Source organism: Hemiscyllium ocellatum, chromosome 38 (genome assembly GCF_020745735.1).
Source record: "Hemiscyllium ocellatum isolate sHemOce1 chromosome 38, sHemOce1.pat.X.cur, whole genome shotgun sequence".
NCBI lineage: Eukaryota > Metazoa > Chordata > Chondrichthyes > Orectolobiformes > Hemiscylliidae > Hemiscyllium > Hemiscyllium ocellatum.
In genome coordinates, this window is record NC_083438.1 from 24,820,394 (window position 1) to 24,839,515 (window position 19,122).

Here is a 19,122-nt window from a genome sequence, read left to right on the forward strand (position 1 = left end):
GTGTGTGACATTCCAATGGAGGGAGTTTCTTCTCTCTGTTGGATCTAAACTGTTCATTGCACAGAGGGAGAAAAACAAGGGAGAGGGTTACAAGCGTGTCCCTGTGACTGTTGACAGAAATTTGACGATGAGATTGAATGGGTATTTCACCCCATTCTTCAGCTCCTCTCTGAATTTAGTCTGGGTCACGACATAAATACCTGTGTTAGTGCAAGTACTGAGTACTTGCAACATCTTTGATATGTGGTTTGTGGTGTAGTTCGGGTCAATATAGGAGTAATACGGTATCATATCTGCAATTCGCCGGTAAATGATGTACACAATGTGTAACACCCATAACAGGATGAAACTGCCTGAAATGCTCAAGAGTAAAATAATGGATTTCCTGCGACTCTTCATCTCTGGATCATTGTGCTCATCTCTGTAGCTTTTGCCCCGGAGTCCTCTTCGAACTTTACTTGCTACTGAAATGTGTCTGACTGTCAAAACATTGAGCAGCAGAATTAAAAAGAAAGGGATAATAGGGGTTAAAATGTAATGAATCAGTTCTAAGGCAGCCCATCCAGGGGATGTGTGGAAGCTTGGTTTAGTGACACAATTCCAGGGAACATTACCAATTACATATTCAGGTTCCTTTACAAAGCACCAAGGGACAGACTCCAAACAGCCCAGCAGGCTCACTGTTGCTATAACCACAGTCGCAGTTTTGTTGGTGCAATATTTTGTTTTCAGCTTCTCGCAACAAATGGCCACAAATCGATCCACGGTGAAAGCAACTGTGAGCCACACAGAAACAACAGTGGCTGCCACAGCTGAAAAGTAAATGACAATGCAGAGAGGAGTAATGAAAATGAAGGAATCTGCAAAATAAATTGAGGCTGACCACCTCAATAAGGGATCGGTGATGACGACAAGAAGATCGGTAGCTGCCATTCCAACAAGGTAGCAAGTGATACATGGCGAGAGACCACACTTGCCTCGGCATAAGATCACAATGGCCACCAGGTTAACTATCAGAGAGAAGGCGAGAGGAAAAGATCAATCAGCAAATGCACATTTAATTTTGTCTTCACATCCTGTACCCTGTTCACCAGTCTAATATCCAAATCCAGCCAAACAGTGAAGTGTCTAATAATGTTTTAGTGCTTTTCCAGATGCTCCAAGCTTCCACCTCTGCCTGCACAATTTTCATTTAATCTGCACGCATGGAATGAAGACAATCTAAACTGTCTTCTAGATATCAACCCAATAAAGTAACTCTCCTCAAATTTTAAAGTGTACTGAGTATGATCCCTGTTGAGAAGAAACAAAAACAAAGATCCAAACATACCAAACTGTCCAAGGGGAAAGGAAAACCAATGGACAAAGTTCCTGTTATCTCACTTTTATACTAATATCCAAAGCAAAGTCAATATAAATTAAACATGAATTGATGGCAAATTGCAGTAAGTTGATGGTTAACAGGTAGACAACTCAGCATGTATGTGATAAATTACAGCCATAATGTCTGTCAAGACAGTCCTGAAGAAGGATTACACCCGAAATGTCGACTTCTCCACCTCCTGATGTTGCCCGGCCTGCTGTGTTCTTCCAGCCCACTGCCTGTATATTTTAGACACTAACTTCAGTGCCTTCCCTTGCAAGATATGGTTTCCCAAAGAGCAGATCTAAATTAAAAGGTGTTCCATGTGTACTTTCTTTGACACAATGGTACATTTCACAGAGGCTGAGTCTACTCCCCTTCATTCTTGGCTGCATACATCAATTGGGACATCTTTTTCTGACCTGTCAGTGGAGACATTATGCACTGTGGGCCAATTCACAGCTCTCATTTGTTTTGATGTAATAGAAACAGTGAAAACTTTGACTTGCATATCACCCACTCCAACAGCCAGCCTTCGATTCTCATTTTCCAATGACATCAGCATCATCTTCCCTTGCAAAAACCCACTTTCAGGGATCCATATTACATACTTTCCCTTGCACAGGAATGTTGGGTGTTTAGACCCTTTGCTGTGAACTCACACACACCAGGGCCTGTGAATATTTCAACCCAATGTTTCTTACAGAAATCAACATAACCTGCAATATAATGCACAATCAATAATGACGGAAACGTTATCAATCACTTCAGTTCCATATATCAGGACAAACCTCACCCTCAGAATACATATCCAGCTCAACAATGCCCCATGCCCACCTCCTCCATTATAAACAGCAGAAAATTCACTTATCAGAACACTTTATTGCAGAGAACAGGTGTTTTGATAAACCCATATAACACGTGGTCCCTCATCAATCTCCTCTGAAAAATCATTGATTTAAAAAATTACACTGCAGTTAACCCCAGAAAGTGAAATTATTAACACTCCCTGATGGTCTGATTCCTGCTCTTAACATAGATATGTAATTCCAATGCGTTCAGGGAGAGAAGGACCCTGCAATAATACCAACCTTTCATCAGCAAAGACAACTATCAATACAGCGTGGTCCTGTCAAAATTGAAACAGCAGCAAAGATGTTATCATGCAACTGTTGGACAGACCAGATGGCTGTCTAAAACAGTCACATTTAATGTCATGAACAGCCAACAATAGATTTACAACACTATTAAATGTGATAACATCTTACCAGGAACTCCAACAGCTGAAATTAAAGGATAATAAACACGCCTGATCTCCCATAATACAAAATAGCCCATTTCTGTGAAAAACAGTGATTTCTGTTGGTTTGTGCCCAAGACTCTGACGAGGTCTTTCAGCTGAACCACTCTGATAGGTTTTATATGGAGAATAAATCTCCACTGACATTGTTATTCACCTGTTCATTTAGATTATTTACGAGAAATTGAACAAACACATTCCCTCAACAGACTCGTCTCTGATGTGGTGTTTGGAGAATAACGATTTCACGGTCCAGAAGCTATTGCTTGGGACGATCTCAGTAATGAAGCTGGAATCAGTTCATTTACTAATTTCATGTAATCTTCAAGAGCAAATTCACTGTCGTCGATACAATTATAAATGTGACAGATTTCTCCACTCTTCAACTTTATCAGGGACCCCAAAATTCGTGCTTCCCTTTGTGCTACAGTTTTCCATTCACAATCCTAAGTCCTTACAATGGTAACAGATTGAGTCCACATTCAGCATTTCAGCCTGTGAATAGCTGAGTGCAATAATAGAGGATTGATAATATTTCCTTTTGCCCTCCTGCTCAAGCCTGTTTCTCTGAAAGTGTTCACCTGTTCATTCCACATTGACTGTTAACTTCAGTCAAATCAGAATTCTTTTAGTTCCTGGCTGTGTTTGTCCTTCTCAATACTGGCTGATGACCCTACCTCTATCCTCCATCCATGTCAATTGATCCAAAGCTCTGCTGTCTGAGGTCAGGCTCACTTAATCCCACTCCCACCTCACCATAAGAATCACCAAAACCCATCATCTTCCAGATTCCCAATGCCCCATATTCAAAATATTCATACTTTGGGTAAGAATCGCACTACACTTTCCATGGTACACTTTATTCACAACTTGTATAAAGTTATGTTTGATAACATTGAAAATTGACTCCATACAATGTTAAAGATATTTCAGTTTTTTTCAAAAAATGATGAACAAAAGGAGCAAGACTGATGTGTGAAAAAGACTTTGGGTCGGCTGTGGGTCATGCTGCCTAGAAATGTAATGGAGGCGGGTTCAATTGAGGTTTTCAAGTGTACATGGCATATTTATTTAGATAAAAATTGCACGTGAAAGCTTGGGGTGACAGGCAGGAAATCAACACTGGGTAACAATGTTCATTTGGAGAGCTGCTACATTCATTTTGTTGTTGAAAACATTAACCTCATCAGAATGCACCTCCATTGCGATCTCTCCCCATTTCAGTTCTGCTCCACACAACTTGCTGGGTCATCCAAGGCATTTCTCCCCAAATATCCAGAGCCCCAGCACTCATCAAAAAGAGCTCATTTGGCCTGACTGAGACTCAGGGTTAAGACAGAAAATCTGTCTGTATGGAGTTTACACATTTGACCCATATCTACGTATATTTCAAAGGCCAAAGATACGCGGGTTAGGTGATATGGCAGTGCTAAACTGTACATATTGTCCAGAGATGTGCAGGCTAGGGGGACTTGCCATGGGAAACGTGGGGTTGCAATAATTGGGTGGGAACTGGGATGCTGTTTGAAGGGTCAATACATACTCAATGTGCCAAGTATGCTCTGTCTGTTTGTCGGGATTATATGAGTGACGGTGTGAGTGGGTGGGGTGGTAGGCTGACAGCTGAATGAGATGGTACGTGTGTCAGGTAATGGGGGTGAGTTGGCAGGAAGGTCGAGGTGCAGGTGGGTGGCTGAGTTGAGAAGTAGGTGAGAGGGCAGGTGGATGCAGTGGCAGGTAGGTCAGGGGATAGATGGACAGTCAGGTCAGGCGGCCTGGTTCCCTCTGGGGTGAATCTAATCCATCTGGAGTCAGTCAGTTAGATTGTGGAGCTCGTCACATCTCACAGGTGAGATGGTTGGTCATACCATCATGGTTAGATATGTCGGGTACAGTCTGGGCTTCTAGGTAAAAACAATGACTACAGATGCTGGAAACCAGAGTCTAGATTAGAATGGTGCTTGAAAAGCACAGCTGGTCAGGCAGCATCCGAGGAGCAGTAAAATCGATGTTTCGGGCAAAAGCCCTTCATCAGGAATATAGGCAGAGAGTCTGAAGGGTGGAGAGATAAATGAGAGAAGGGTGGGGGTGGGGAGAAAGTAGCATAGAGTACAATAGGTGAGTGGTGGAGGGGATGAAGGTGATAGGTCAGGGGGAGGGTGGAGTGGATAGGTGGAAAAGAAGATAGGCAGGTAGGACAGGTCATGGGGACAGTGCTGAGCTGGAAGTTTGGAACTGGGGTGAGGTGGGGGAAGGGGAAATGAGGAAACTGGTGAAGTCCACATTGATGCCCTGGGGTTGACGTTTTCCAAGGCGGAAGATGAGGCGTTCTTCCTCCAGGTGTCTGGTGGTGAGGGAGCAGCGATCGAGGAGGCCCAGGATTATGGGACACCCTCACCAATCAACCACACCACCCTGTGGCCCAACATTTCAACTCTCCCTCCCACTCTGCCGAGGACATGTGGGGCCTCCTTCACTGCCGCTCCCTCACCACGCATTCATAATCATCTGATCGAAGAAATTCCTCCTCATCTTTGTCTTAAATGTGTCACCCTTGTTCAGAAATTATAGCCTCTGGCCCATATTCTCCCACAAGGGAAAAAAAGACCGTCTGTCAAGTTGTCCAAGAATCTTGTATCTTCCAATAATGTTGCCTCTAATTTTGATATGTAAGTGGTTACAGAATCAAAACTACTCAAACTCTCCTCATAAGACAGTTCCTCCAAACTGAGTAAGTACTCAGTTCACCTTGTCTGGATGGCCTCCAGTAGCCAGGATATCTTTTCAGAGATAAGGGAGCCAAAGCCATTCAGAGGTTGTGCCTTGTACATTTTTTCACAAAACCTCCGCACTTTTCTGTTCCATTCCCTTTGGAATAAAGGGCAACGTTCCATTCAGTCACAATGTCAGGTGTATTCCAGACCCACGTCTGCAGCAATTGAGCAGGAGATAGGTAGACAATTTGCTAAGGTATGTAACATTATATGAGGGGATTTCAACCACCCCAATATTAATTACAATAATCATACAATAAAAGGTTAGACAAAATAAATTTCTTGAAATGTATTCAGGAGAGCTTTTCATATCGCCAGAAAGATGGTGTTTCACGGGACAGTGTTGAAGAGTGTGGTGCTGGAAAAGCATAGCCAGTCAGGCAGCATCCAATGAGTAGGAGAATTGACACTTCGAGCAAGGAGAGCTAATGCTCGAAATGTCGACTCCCCTGCTCCTCAGATGCTGCCTGACCGGCTGTGCTTTTCCAGCACCACACTCTTCCACTCTGATCTGCAGTCCTCACTTTCTCCCTCAAGGGACAGTGACTGGTTCTGGGAATCTCTGCAGGAGTTCCTCATGGTAGTGACCTAGGCCCAGTCATCTTCAGCTGGTTCATCAATGACCTTCCCTCCATCATAAGGTCAGTAGTGGGGATGTTCACCAATTGTTACACAATGTTCAGCACCATTCACGACTCCTCAGACTCTGAAGCTGTTTGTGTAAATGCAACAAGATCCGGACAATATCCAGGCTTGGTCTGACAAGTGCCAATTAACATTTGCACCACACAAATGCCAGGCTCTGACCATCACCAATTAGAGACAATCAACTCACTGTCCCTTGACACTCAATGGTGTTACCATCATTGAATCCCCTGCTATCAACGTCCTGGGCGTTATCATTGATCAGAAATACAACTGGTCTCACCACATGAACACAGTGGGAACAAAAGCAATTCAGAAGCTAGTAATTCTGCAGTGAGTAACTCACTTGCTGACTCCCCAGAGCCTGTCCAGCATCTACAAGGCATAAGTCAGGAGTGTGATGGAAAATTGCCTGGATGAGTGCGGCTCCAACAACGTTCAAGAAATTTGACACCATTCAGGACAAAGCAGCCCACTTGATTGGCACCACATCCACAAGCGTCCATCACTTATGCTCAGTAACAGCAGTGTGTACTATCTACAAGATGCACTGCAGGAATTCAGAGATCTTCAAACAGCACTGATTGATTTGTTGCCATGTGTAGCAAAATACAGAGACAAGCTTTGTTAACATGCCGTATAGTCAGATCATAGTAGGCAAAGATGTACAAATCAAAAAGACCTGGTCAGAGACATACAGGTTATATTGCACAGGGTGTGCACGGGCAGCATCAAAGTCAGCAAGATCAGTATTATTTGAGGATTGACATTCTGTTCATCGGTCAAAAACAGCTGAGAAGAAGCTGTTCCTGAACCTGCTGGTGAATGTGTTCAGGCTTCTGCCTGACAGAAGAGATTGTAGGAAATCATTACCAGGGTGTGATGTGTCTTTGATGTTGTTGGCAGCCTTTCCATGGCAGTGAGCTGTGTAAGTGGAATCCATGGATGGAATGTTGGCTTTGTGACGGCCTGGGCTGTGCACACAAACGTCTGTTGTTTCTTATGCTCTTGGGTAGAACAGTTGCTGTACCAGCCCGTTATACACCTGGACAATATAGTTTCAGTCGTGCATCTGTAGACGTTGGTGAATGTCTTGATGGAAATGACAAATTTCCTGAGCCACCTGAGGAAGAACAGATGTTGTGGTGCCTTCTTGACCGTCACATCTACGTGGGCAGTCCAGGACAGATTGTCAGTTATCATCGCTCCAAGGAACCTAACGCTCTGCACCCCTTCAACCTCAGTTCCATTGATGGGCAGTCGTATTCTCCTTTATTTTCTGAAATCAATGATCACTTCTTCAGTTTTGCCGATGTTGAGACAGAGGTTGTTCTCATTGAGTCATGTTACCAAGCTCTCGATCTTCCTTGTTGTTGGATATCCCGGTGTTGGATTGGGGGAAGCCAGATTCTGTGAATATAAGGCAGGATCTACCCAAAATAGACTGGGAACAGCTAGTTGAGTGTAAATCTGCAGCACAGCAGTTCGAGTTATTAGGCAAGAGACAGGCCCAACATGTTCCCTCAGGGCGAAATGTGGGAGCAACAAGCCCAGAGAACCCTGAATGTTTCAGAATATTCAGGAGTGGATAAAACGTAAAAGAGGGATGTAGAACAGTGACAGTGGAATCCATCTAACCTGCACATCTTTAGGTTGTGGGGGGAAACATACACCGACTCCTGGAAGAATGTGCAAACTCCGCACAGTAGCCTGAGGCTGGAATTGAACCTGAATCTTTTGTGGTGTGAGGCACTGAGCCACCATGCCACCCTAAATCATAAACCTGACTCAAACTTCAGTGTATGCAATGGACCAGCCCTTTGGGGAACAGAAGAGCAATGGTGATTCAATGCCAGAGAAAGACAAGTCTTCAATGAAAGAACTTTGTTTTTAACTGTGCCCCACCATTCTAGTTTCGAGGAGGAAGCACCCTCTCAGAGTCTTCGTTGTCGAGCTGCCTTAAGATCTTATACGTTGTTCTTAAAACGCCATTGTGTATAAACCCAATCTGCTCAACTCTTCCTCAGAGAAGAAACATTGAATATAAGAACAGGATGAGGCCATTCCATTCAATATGTTCACGGCTGATCTTGCAAATCAGTCCCTTCTTGCTACTTTCTCCCTTTAATCCCACAATTTATGTTTTTGTATCAAAAACATCTTTCCTGCATCTACAATTCTAATTCTGTTTAAATTTTCTGTGAGATAGAGTCATACAGCATGGAAACAGACCCTTCGGTACAACTCAGCTACGCTAATCATACCGAGATCTATTTGACAGCGTTTGGCCCATATCCCTCTAAAACCTTCCTATTCAGACACCAATTGAGATGTCTTTTAAAAATTATAATTTTATCAGCCTCTGCAACTTCCTCTGGCTGCTCATTCCATACATGTACCAACCTCTGTATGAAGAGGTTCACTGTGAGGTCCCTTTCAAATATCTCCCCTCTCACCATAAAGCTATCCCCTCTGGCTTTAGACACCCCCAGCCAAGGAAAAGGCCCTTGGCTATTCTCCCTATCCATACCCTTCATGATTTTATAAACCCCTGTAAGATCAACCCTCAGCCTCCGAATCTCCAAGGTAAAACATCTGAGCCTACTCAGTCACTCCCTGTAACTCCCCTTAGATCTCCCCTCATTCTTCTAATCTCCAGTGAATATAATCCTAACCAATGTAATTTCTCCTCAAATGTCAGTTCTGCCATCCCAGGAAGCAGATTGGTAAATCTTTGCTGCACTCCCTCCCTTGCCAGAACATTCTCTCTCAGATGAGGCGACCAAATCCGCACGCAAATTTCCTATTGTGGTCTCACTGAGGCACCGTGCAGTTGCAGCAAGACATCCCTGCTCCTGTACTTGAATTCCCTAGCTCCGAAGACCAATATACCATTTGTGTCAACGTAACATAGTTCCCAGCGTCACGCATTCCAGGAATCAGTCTAGGAGCCTTCAGGTAGTCTGACAGGAGCCTGCTGTGTGAATGTTTAATGTGAGGAATCTGCGATTTTCTGAATAATGCCACTCGATACAGCCCATTTTGTGTGTATTTTATTTCTGTCTCTGTTTTTCATCCTGACCTTTGGGGAGTATGATGTTGCCTGAGCACAGCGACGTTGTACAATTTTCACTCTATTCCTGCACTCAAGTCCAAATCCAAATCCAACTGGATGAAAGCAAACAGAAAGGACGGAGCTGACACTTTGGGAGAGGTGACACACAGGCATTAAAGCAGTATGTTTATCAATTAATGTTGGACCCGAATACTATTGATTCTCACATTCATTGTCAATACGGAAAGAGGTCAAACTTGACTGTGACAATCCTCAAACAACTCGATCATCTATAACAAACTACTGGAGAAATGCAGCAGGTCTGGCAGCATCTGTGCAGAGAGAAACAGAGTTAACGTTTCAAATCTGGTACTGGAATGCCATCCTGAATAGGAAATATGTTGCAGTTTCCTCAATTTCTCTGGTTCAAAATGCTGGAATTCCTGCCCTTAAGGGCACTGTGGGTCCACCGCCATTACATGGACTGCATTGGTTCAAGAAGGCAGCTCACCACCATCTTCTCAAGGTACAACTAGGGATTGGCAAGAAATGCTGGGCCCACCAGCGATGCCCATGTCTGGTGAATGAATACAATGCTAATTTTCAAATTCAGCTGATGCTTCAGTTCTTGTCAACAGCAACATTCCCATTGATTCCTGGTAAGGAATCCTGGACTACCTAACCAGACACCTATCATACACCTGTTGATAAGGTGGACTTTGGGTGGTACAGCACACTACTGCCTAGGGTTCAATTGAACCAGCCACCTGGATTCAATTCCAGCCTTGCGCAATTGTCTGTATGGAGTTTGCACACTCTCTGTGGGTTTGCTCCGGTTTCCTCCCAAAGTCCAAAGAGGTGCAGGTTAGGTGAATTGTCCATGCTAAATTGCCCATAGTGTCAGGTGAAGGTAGGACTGGGTCGGCGTGGGCTTGTTGGGCCGAAGGGCCTGTTTCCACACTGGAAGTAACCTAATCTTTAAATTGAACTTGAACACCCACTCTCCAATGATCAGATCTGCCTTCAGTCATTGGGGCTCTGCCTCTCTCATGGTCAGAGCTTAATTCAGTTACGGATACACCCTCTCTATTGGTGGGATTTGTCTTTAATTTGCACATCTCTCCCAATCTGTTGGCAAATCCTACCTTGAGACACTGATTGTCTCTAACTCCTGCGTTCAATCACCACCCTTTTCTCATTCTATTGGTCAACTGTGGCATCAGTCACTACCTTTTCCTCATTCTATTGGTCAGTCCTGCCTTCAGTCACCACCTTCCCTTATTTTATTGGTTAGAGGCACCTTCAGTCACCAGCCCACTTCCTCTTTATTGGTCGGTCCTGCCGTCAGTTACCACATTTCTCCAGTCTATTGGTGAGACGCGCCTTCAGTCATCAACCCTCTCCCTCTCTATTGGTCAGTGCTGCTTTAAGTTGCTGGTAGAATGTTTCGAAAGGTGAGTGTCCTCACCCTCGTCAGTCCTCTCTATCGATTGGTCAAGCCTGGCCTTTAGGTGGACCGTAAATCGACCGTTCCCTGTTTCTATTGGTCAAGACTGCCTTCAGTCACAGGTATGCCAATGTGCTATTGGCTAATCGCGCCTTCAACCATCTGAGCTCTCCTTCTCTATTGGTTAATCCTGCTATCAGTCAACCTTTCTCTCCCTCTCTATTGGTGAACACATCACAAACTCACGAGCAGAGGGAGGGAACACCAGCATGTGGTGACGTCACAAACCTCTGCTGAAATCTGGAGGAACAGCATCCCATCTTCAGATTGGACACTTTACAAACTTCTGGACTTAGTATTGAGTTCAACACCTTCAAATTGTGGACTCACTCCCATCCCTTTCCTTCCTTTTAGCTTTCCTTGTCACATTCTCAGTCACCATGTCCTCTCTCCTCAGTCCCCATCCCAGTGGGACTGTCTGCTCCATCCCAGTCTGGGTTGTGCCATTCTCACATTCCCACCACTCAATCTGAATTATCAACCCCCTTTCTCGCCCAGCACTCCAAGACCCATTCCCCCACTATAGCATAGATGCTGCCCCTCAACACTTCACATTGTAGGAGAGTGTTACTGGGTTGGGAGGGAGCTTTGATGATGTTGGCAGCCTTTCCCTGACAACGAGAAGTGTAAATGGAGTCCATGGATAGGAGGTTGGCTTCCGTGATGGTCTTGTGAGAAACAAAGCTCACTCACTTCAATAATTTCAGTCCGAGACAAGATCTGAATCAGTCGTGTCATTTATTTCACACTTGCAAGTGGGTGAGGTGTCCACTGTCCACAAGGCAGGGACAAAGACACATTGAATTCAACAAATACACAATATTTATGTAATTTGGTTCCTATTTTTTATCACATTGCTCCTCCCCATTTACATCTTCCACTTCTCTAAGACCGGCACCCATTACTCCTGTTTATCTCTTGCCTTATCTGGCCTTGTCTGTATGCTGCCTGACCTGCTGCGCTTTTCCAGCAACACATTTTCAGCAGTTGCTGTACCAGGCCATTACACACCCAGACAGTGTGCTTTCGATGGGGCATCTGTAAATGTTAGTGAGGGTCATTATGGACATGCCGAATTTCCTAAGCCACCTGAGGAAGAGGAGATGTGATTTTGTCTCCTTGACCGTCGCATCGATGTGGTAGGTCCAGGACAGGTTGTCGGTTATCATCGCTCTGAGGAAATTGATGCTCGCAACCTCCGTTCTGTTGATGTAGACGAGTGTGTGTCCTCCTTTCTTCCTGAAGTCAATGATCAGATAACATTTCACGACTTGGGACAGAAACTTTATTGAACCAAAAGTCTTGTTGGATTGTTAATCTTTAATTAATAGTTAACATGGTAAAATCTCATTTTGGTCAAGTCTCATTTTGGGAAAATGTGATTTAGATTCCTGAATCCAAGTTTACTTTTGAGAGCGAACAGAAAGAGAGCTTTGAGAATGTTTTACATCGAACCAGTTGGAGTGGGATCTGTAATGCACTGCCTGGGAGGGGAGTTGAGGTGGGGAACCACGCAAATTTTAAACTATCACTGAGTTGAGCACTTGAAGCACCGCAACATTCAAGGCTTCGAGCCTTCAGCTACGAAGTGGGCCTAATGTAGGTAGTCATGTAGTTTTGGCAGGACAGACTTGATGATGTGTTCTAGCAGTGTAAGTGAGAGAAAGAGAGGACAGCCTGAGTGATACATATATATACATATGTATAAAATAGAAACTGCGGGAGAAAGGAGAGGTAGAAAGGCAGAGAGATTAATAAGGATAGATAGACAAACAGAAAAAAAGACACTTATATGGAGTCATAGTGATGTACAGCACGGAAACGAACCCTTCGGACAATATGTCCATGCCGACATGATATCCCAACCAATCTAGTCCCACCTGCCAGCACCCGGCCCATATCCCTCCAAACCCTTCCTATTCATATACGTATCCAAATGCCTTTTAAATGTTGCAGTATACCAGCCTCCACCACTTCCTCTGGCAGCTCATTCCATACACAAACCACCCTCTGCGTGTAAAATGTTGCCCATTAGGTCTCTTTTATATCATACCCCTCCCACCCTAAACCTATACCCTCTAGTTCTGGACACCCCACCCCAGGAAAGACTTTGTCTATTTATCCTATCCATGCCCCTCATTATTTTATAAACCGCGATAAGGTCACCCCTCTCGCTCCGATGCTCCAGGGAAAACAGCTCTAGCCTCGGAGAGATATAAAGGCAGGCACATTGATAAGAGAGATAGAAAAACAGAAACCAAAGGGCATCCTCTGTACTGTATGTTTCTATCATCAATGCAACATTTAAACATTTAAGTGTATTTAAGGTAATGGGAATTTTGGATTTCCAATGTGTTTTCACGATAGATTTTGAGCCATAGTTGTATCACACATTATATCACAAGCAAAGCTTCTCATTCTGGAAGGAAAATAAAACAGCCACATGAAGGTGCCCATGTGCAAATGCAAATATTTAAAAACAATGTTAAAATTCTGGCAATATGTCTTGTTGCAATTACCTCTCATTTCACAATGTCCACATTGAGCCTGAGGCTGTGTTATTGTATGTACCATTGTGGATTGAACACTAGGTGACGCTGCCCTCTGCATGTGTCGTTGCCATCGAGTCCATCCCTCCAGTCACCAACAGAGGGCAGTGTTGTAACACTTCCAAAACAGGAGGGAAACAAGTTTGAGAAATTTCTCCATCCCTTCACAACTCAGCTCCTTTCGCTTTTATCTTCTCGCTATCTCTCTCTGTTAATCCCTTTATATTCTGCATTCCCTGTCTCTCTACGTTTCTGTCTCTATCGTTCTCTCTGTCTTTTTATCTTTATCTATCTCATTGCCTTTCTGTCCCTCTTTACCTATCCCACACATTCCTATCTCTTTCCCTCTCTCTGCTTTTCCATCTCTGTAGCAGGCCCTCTGCCATTCTCTCTCTCTCTCGCTGAGTCTCTGCTTTTCAATCTCTCTGTTTCTCTGTCTTCTTATTTCTCTGTTCTATCTTGCTGTTACCATCTTTCCACCTTTCTCTCAGTCTATATGTTTTTATCTCTTTATCCGTCTCTCTGCCTTTCCGTCCTTCACCATGTGTTTATCTTCCTTTCCATCTCTCTAAATCAGTCTCTCTCCCTTTCTCCCTCGAGCTATCTCTGTGCCTTTATATCACTCTTCACCTTTCTCTCCTCCTTTCTGTTTCTCTTATCTGTTTCTTTTGTCTTTCTATCACTTATTATCTCTCTTCCTGCCTCGATCTCTCGGATTGTCATTGGTCTGATCAATATCACAACCTCCACAGGATCCCAATGCCGACCTCTGGCCCACACCCAATCTAACGATCTTGAAACTGAAAGGTTTGACCCCTGACATTGAGGAGACATCTTTGTTTTGTTCATACCTTTCAGTGGAAATGCCTTCCACAGCAATTCTCTTCACTTTCCTCATTTCCATCATAATTTCATCTGAGATGAGGAGCAATTTCTTCAACCAGACAGGAATGAGCCTGTGGTGTTCTTTGCCACAAAAAACAGTCAAAGCCAAAATAGCGACTGTTTCAGGAAGGGGATAGATATAGTTCTGTGGGCTAAAGGGATCAAAGGTTATTGTGTTGAAAGCAAGAACAAGGGACTGAGGTGGATGTTCAGCCATAATTATGTTGAATGGTGGAGCAGGTTTGAAAGGCTGAATGACCTACTCCTGCTCCCATTATATTTGTGCTGTGTTCAATCCATATGTTATTCTGCAATATTTTGTGAATGTGTGAATGTCTGTGCGAGAGAGAGAGAGAGAGAAAGTGTGTGTGTGTCTCTTTGTGTGTGAGAGAGGTAGCAACTGTGTGTGGGAGAGGGAGTTTGTGTGTGCGACAGAGAGTGTGTATGTGTGTGAGAGGGAGTGTGTGAGAGAGAGAAGGAGTGTGTGAGAGAGCAAGGGAGTGTGTGAGAGAGAGAGGGAGTGTGTATGTGTGAGAGAGAGGGAGTGTGTGGGTGAGAGAGAGGGAGTGTGTGTGTGAGGGAGCGACTGTGTGAGAGAGAGGGAGTGTTTGTGTGTGAGAGAGAGGGAGTGTGTGGGTGTGAGAGAGAGGGAGTGTGTGTGTGTGAGGGAGCGACTGTGTGAGAGAGGGGGAGTGTGTGTGTGTGAGAGAGAGGAAGTGAGTGTGTCTGTGTGTGTGTGTGAGAGAGAGGGAGTGTGTGTGTGTGTGAGAGAGGGAGTGTGTGTGTGTGTGTGTGTGACATTCCAATGGAGGGGGTTTCTTCTCTCTGTTGGATCTAAACTGTTCATTGCAGAGAGGGAGAAAAACAAGGGAGAGGGTTACAAGCGTGTCCCCGAGACTGTTGACAGAAATTTAACGATGAGATTGAATGGATATTTCACCCCATTCTTCAGCTCCTCTCTGAATTTAGTCTGGGTCACGACATAAATACCTGTGTTAGTGCATGTACTGAGTACTTGCAACATCTTTGATGTGCGGTATGTGGTGGAGTTCGGGTCAATATAGGAGTAATATGGTATCATATCTGCAATTCGCCGGTAAATGATGTACACAATGTGTAACACCCATAACAGGATGAAACTGCCTGAAATGCTCAAGAGTAAAATAATGGATTTCCGGCGACTCTTCATCTCTGGATCATTGTGCTCATCTCTGTAGCTTTTGCCCCGAAGTCCTCTTCGAACTTTACTTGCTACTGAAATGTGTCTGACTGTCAAAACATTGAGCAGCAGAATTAAAAAGAAAGGGATAAAAGGGGTTAAAATGTAATGAATCAGTTCTAATGCAGCCCATCCAGGGGATGTGTGGAAGCTTGGTTTAGTGACACAATTCCAGGGAACATTACCAATTACATATTCAGGTTCCTTTACAAAGCACCAAGGGACAGACTCCAAACAGCCCAGCAGGCTCACTGTTGCTATAACCACAGTCGCAGTTTTCTTGGTGCAATATTTTGTTTTCAGCTTCTCGCAACAAATGGCCACAAATCGATCCACGGTGAAAGCAACTGTGAGCCACACAGAGACAACAGTGGCTGCCACGGCTGAAAAATAAATGACAATGCAGAGAGGAGTAATGAAAATGAAGGAATCTGCAAAATAAATTGAGGCTGACCACCTCAATAAGGGATCGGTGATAACGACAAGAAGATCGGTAGCTGCCATTCCAACAAGGTAGCAAGTGATACATGGCGAGAGACCACACTTGCCTCGGCATAAGATCACAATGGCCACCAGGTTAACTATCAGTGAGAAGGCGAGAGGAAAAGATCAATCAGCAACTGCACATTTAATTTTGTCTTCACATCCTGTACCCTGTTCACCAGTCTAATATCCAAATCCAGCCAAACAGTGAAGTGACTATCAATGTTTTAGTGCTTTTCCAGATGCTCCAAGCTTCCACCTCTGCCTGCACAATTTTCATTTAATCTGCATGCATGGAATGAAGACAATCTAAACTGTCTTCTAGATATCAACCCAATAAACTAACGCTCCTCAAATTTTAAAGTGTACTGAGTATGATCCCTGTTGAGAAGAAACAAAAACAAAGATACAAACATACCAAACTGTCCAAGGGGAAAGGAAAACCAATGGACAAAGTTCCTGTTATCTAACTTTTATACTAATATCCAAAGCAAAGTCAATATAAATTAAACATGAATTGATGGCAAATTGCAGTAAGTTAATGGTTAACAGGTAGACAACTCAGCATGTATGTGACAAATTACTGCCATAATATCTGTCAAGACAGTCCTGAAGAAGGGTTACACCTGAAATGTCGACTTCTCCACTTCCTGATGTTGACCAGCCTGCTGTGTTCTTCCAGCCTACTGCCTGTATATTTAAGACTCGAACTTCAGTGCCTTCCCTTGCAAGATACGGTTTCCCAAAGAGCAGATCTAAATTAAAAGGTGTTCCATGTGTACTTTCTTTGACACGATGGTACATTTCACAGAAGCTGTGAGTCTACACCCCTTCATTCTTGGCTGCATACATCAATTGAGACTTCCTTTTTCTGACCTGTCAGTGGAGACATTATGCACTGTGGGCCAATTCACAGCTCTCATTTGTTTTGATGTAATAGAAACAGTGAAAACTTTGACTTGCATATCACCCACTCCAACAGCCAGCCTTCGATTCTCATTTTCCAATGACATCAGCATCTTCTTCCCTTGCAAAAACCCACTTTCAGGGATCCATATTACATACTTTCCCTTGCACGGGAATGTTGGGGTTTTGGACCCTTTGCTCTGAACTCACACACACCAGGGCCTGTGAATATTTCAACCCAATGTTTCTTACAGATATGGACAGAACCTGCATTATAATTCACGATCAATACTGACGGAAAAGTTATCAATCACTTCAGTTCCATATATCAGGACAAACCTCACCCTCAGAATACATATCCAGCTCAACAATGCCCCATGCCCACCTCCTCCATAATAAACAGCAGAAAATTCACTTATCAGAACACTTTATTGCAGAGAACAGGTGTTCTGATAAACCCATATAATATGTGGTGCCTTGTCAATCTCTGAAAAAAAGTTGATTTAAAAAGTTACACTGCGGTTAACCCCACAAAGTGAAATTATTAACACTCCCTGATGGTCTGATTCCTGCTCTTAACACAGATATGTAATTCCAATATGTTCAGGGAGAGAAGGACCCTGCAATAATACCACCTTTCATCAGCAAAGACAACTATCAATATAGCGTGAAACATCAGAAAATACATTATCATGCAACTGTTGGACAGACCAGATGGCTGTCTAAAACAGTCACATGTAATGTCAGGAACAGCCAACAATAGATCTACAACACTATTAAATGTGATAACATCTTACCAGGAACTCCAACAGCTGAAATTAAAGGATAATAAACACGCCTGATCTCCCATAATACAGAATAGCCCATTTCTGTGAAAAACAGTGATTTCTGTTGGTTTGTGCCCAAGACTCTGACGAGGTCTTTCAGCTGATCCACTCTGATAGGTTTTATATGGAGAATAAATCTCCACTGACATTGTTATTCACCTGTTCATTTAGATTATTTACGAGAAATTGAACAAACACATTCCCTCAACAGACTCGTCTCTGATGTGGTGTTTGGAAAATAACGATTTCACGGTCCAGAAGCTATTGCTTGGGACGATCTCAGTAATGAAGCTGGAATCAGTTCATTTACTAATTTCATGTAATCTTCAAGAGCAAATTCACTGTCATCGATACAATTATAAATGTGACAGATTTCTCCACTCTTCAACTTTATCAGGGACCCCAAAATTCGTGCTTCCCTTTGTGCTACAGTTTTCCATTCACAATACCAAGTCCCAGATTGAGTCCACATTCAGCACTTCAGCCTGTGAATAGCTGAGTGCAATAATAGAGGATTGATAATATTTCCTTTTGCCCTCCTGCTCAAGCCTGTTTCTCTGAAAGTGTTCACCTGTTCATTCTACATCGACTGTTAACTTCAGTCAAATCAGAATTCTTTTAGTTCCTGGCTGTGTTTGTCCTTCTCAATACTGGCTGATGACCCTACCTCTATCCTCCATCCATGTCAATTGATCCAAAACTCTGCTGTCTGAGGTCAGGCTCACGTAATCCCACTCCCACCTCACCATAAGAATCACCAAAACCCATCATCTTCCAGATTCCCAATGCCCCATATTCAAAATATTCATACTTTGGGTAAGAATCGCACTACACTTTCCATGGTACACTTTATTCACAACTTGTATAAAGTTATGTTTGATAACATTGAAAATTGACTCCATACAATGTTACAGATATTTCAGTTTTTTCAAAAAATGATGAACAAAAGGAGCAAGAGTAATGTGTGAAAAAGACTTTTCACACAACGAGTGGGTCGGCTGTGGGTCATGCTGCCTAGAAATGTAATGGAGGCGGGTTCAATTGTGGTTTTCAAGAGTACATGGCATGTTTATTTGGATAAAAATTGCACGTGAAAGCTTGGAGTGACAGGCAGGAAGTCAACACTGGGTAACAATGTTCATTTGAAGAGCTGCTCCATTCATTTTGTTGTTGAAAACATTGACCTCATCAGAATGCACCTCCATTGCGATCTCACCCCATTTCAGTTCTGCTCCACGCAACTCGCTGGGTCATGCAATGCATTTCTCCCCAAAATATCCAGAGCCCCAGCACTCATCATAAAGAACTCATTTGGCCTTACTGAGACTTAGGGTTAAGTCAGAAAATCCCTCCCTTTGGTAATCTTAAGTGTCTGCTGTCAGTGTGAGGGAATGGATGAATGGATGAAAGAGTAGGTTGATAGTATGAGTAAGTATGTGAGGATCATGGGTAATTGGGTGTGAGAAATGAGTGATACGTTTGGAGGAGGTGACAGTCCGTGGTATAAAGACTAGACTGTGATTTCAGAGACCCAGGGATTGTCTTGGGGTCCCAGATTTGAATCTCCACCATGGCTGATGGAATTTGAATTTTGTTTTTCAAGCCTGGA